At 41.3% G+C, this 2,593-nt stretch overlaps 1 protein-coding gene across 1 annotated transcript in view; it reads left to right on the top strand.

The window, feature by feature from the left end:
* Nucleotides 1-239: 239 nt before the first annotated feature.
* Nucleotides 240-2,593, top strand: part of mlkl (mixed lineage kinase domain-like) — a 23,430-nt gene continuing 21,076 nt past the window's right edge. Inside the window, exon 1 of the mRNA XM_015397960.1 lies at nt 240-344. The gene's annotated coding sequence lies outside the window, so the exon portion shown is untranslated. The remainder of the gene's footprint in view (nt 345-2,593) is intronic.

The following is a 2,593-nucleotide window of genomic DNA, read 5'->3' as shown; positions in this document are numbered from 1 at the left end:
TGTGTACAGGGGGCGATTACTTTCACAGGGAGAAGCAGCTGTTTTAAACCGGTTTGTAATAGAAGTAGTGAATAGATGATGACTGTATTCTTGTAAACAAGACATTCAGAAAAATGATAGAGATAGTCAGCCAGGATAACTCGCCTGTTTGTCTTTGCCACACCCTTCCTCTTTCACTGAGTCATGTTTCTGCTTTTGAAAGCGCCGTAGAGAGCCCTCCCACAGTGCAGGAAGTAATGTAACTTTCAGAGGCAAACAGGAAGAACTGTGGAGCGCTCGACTGCATGGTTTCACTTTGACCCAATGCTAACAGTACCTGGAAATCTGCTGACTACTCCCTGCAGGTAAAATGCATTTTTACTTCTGTTCCTCTCTAACATAGAGAGTAGACTACTCAACTAAGTTCCTTTGATGTAAACTCAGTATTGTTCTTGAATTTCCCTTCATCAAGTTTGACTAAACAAATTCATTCTGATCAGGAAGATTGTCCCACCTCACCAAATTACCTTCATAAGAGCGGTAAAAATAAGCTTTCATGCGCTTGTTTCCTTTTGGCAACTGCTCAAAACAGAAGATCATTAACAAAGCAAGATTTTGGTGAAATAAATATGTAGCTGCAACAAAGAGAGGCAAGAACGACATCAGAGAAAACAGGAGCTTAAATTATGACTTGAAATCAACTTTCCATGAATTCATTTGGGCAATTGATGTCAGACGGAAGTGATTTGGATTTAAAATAGGAAGTGAAAGGAAAATGTTTGATAAAAGTGAAATATAAAATATTGTGAAAATGTAAGAACCCTATTTTCAATAATAAGTTTGCAAATGATCACTATTCAATCAGTGGCTTTTTCAACATTCTCAAAATCACAACTGAATACATAAAAAACACAAAATACATCATCTTATATAGCAAACTTTATACACTTTACTGGCACTTACACTGGCCACCCCACTGGCCAGTGTAAACTGTAGCAGCATCTGTTTAGCATTTCCTCCCTTTCTGCACTGCCAGCAATGTAACATTAAACATCACACAATTAACCAAGATCTGAGGAGGTGTTTTTTTAGTAGATTCAAACACTGAATGTATGGCTTACAGTTTCAATGGCCACCCCAAAATTTTTGGTGGCCCCANCAATCAGTGGCTTTTTCAACATTCTCAAAATCACAACTGAATACATAAAAAACACAAAATACATCATCTTATATAGCAAACTTTATACACTTTACTGGCACTTACACTGGCCACCCCACTGGCCAGTGTAAACTGTAGCAGCATCTGTTTAGCATTTCCTCCCTTTCTGCACTGCCAGCAATGTAACATTAAACATCACACAATTAACCAAGATCTGAGGAGGTGTTTTTTTAGTAGATTCAAACACTGAATGTATGGCTTACAGTTTCAATGGCCACCCCAAAATTTTTGGTGGCCCCATCTGCCCCCCCATGAAACATTTCTGTAGGCGCCACTGCTCTACAAACTATGGAAACATTAAATTCAATGGTACTTTTAATTATTAATTACAAAATTCAATGGTACATTCATTTATTTATTCAGTATTACAATTATTCAAAACATCCTTAAACAAATGAGTGTAAAGTGTTTTGTTCACGGGCCCTGTTTACACGTCGGCCCTGTTTAGATCCGTTTAGACAAAGTTGGAAAAACTGTAAATGCAAACACATGTAAAACCTGCTTAGACTGAGCCCTGTGGAAGAGGGGCAAAGATTAACTCGTACCACTACTGGATCAGATGGAGCATGGATCAGTTAACCATGCCAAGCTTTTTGGACCATTTACACATCACACGGTTACTCTCCTCCTATCGGTGGCCCGCGATACCACAGCTCTCAAGGCAGGAGTTATGCGAACAAAAATGGCGGCACACATAACGTTCAAGAATTTATGTTTGTTTATATTAGTGATATTTCTCTCTATGCTGGAGCTTCCTTTCTGTTATCATCCTGACTGGATGATCTGGTGAACTGGAGAGAGCCTTGAGATGACATGTGTTGTGAATTGGCGCTATAGAAATATAACTGAATAGAATTGAATTTCGTTGTTTGCGGAGAAGGTATTCTTTAATCGGCAGTCGGCTTTTTGGGAACTGGATGAGACAAACAACAGTCTACGCTGTAGGTCTTGGCAGGAGGGAGCAAGCAGAACTACATCATCCGCAAAAAGCAGGGACCGCTGGTCCCCAAACCAGACCCCCTCCGGTCCTTGGCTGCGCCTAGAAACCCTGTCCATAAAAGTTATGAACAGGACCGGTGACAGAGGAGTCCGACATGCACTGGGAACAGGTCCCACTTAATGCCGGCAATGCGAACCAGGCTCCTGCTCCGCTTGTACAGAGAACGGATGGCCCCTAATAAAGGGCCCCGACTCCATACTCCTGGAGCACCCCCCACAGGAGTATAGAGGAGTATGTGGTGATTCAACTGATTTAGCCTTAATCAGTAAAAAAATAAAACCAATAATTTTCTTTGAGATCACTGAGTCTGGGAGCGGCCATTTTTGCCCAAATATAGTAACCCCTCCCTCCTGCCATCTTCCAGCAGTGACGTCACGGTGCGGTAAGCCTAGCGC

Source organism: Cyprinodon variegatus, unplaced genomic scaffold (assembly GCF_000732505.1).
Source record: "Cyprinodon variegatus isolate N-32 unplaced genomic scaffold, C_variegatus-1.0 Scaffold899, whole genome shotgun sequence".
In the NCBI taxonomy this organism is placed as follows: domain Eukaryota; kingdom Metazoa; phylum Chordata; class Actinopteri; order Cyprinodontiformes; family Cyprinodontidae; genus Cyprinodon; species Cyprinodon variegatus.
Note: the sequence above shows the minus strand (reverse complement) of the source record. Positions and strands in the feature narration are given on the sequence as shown.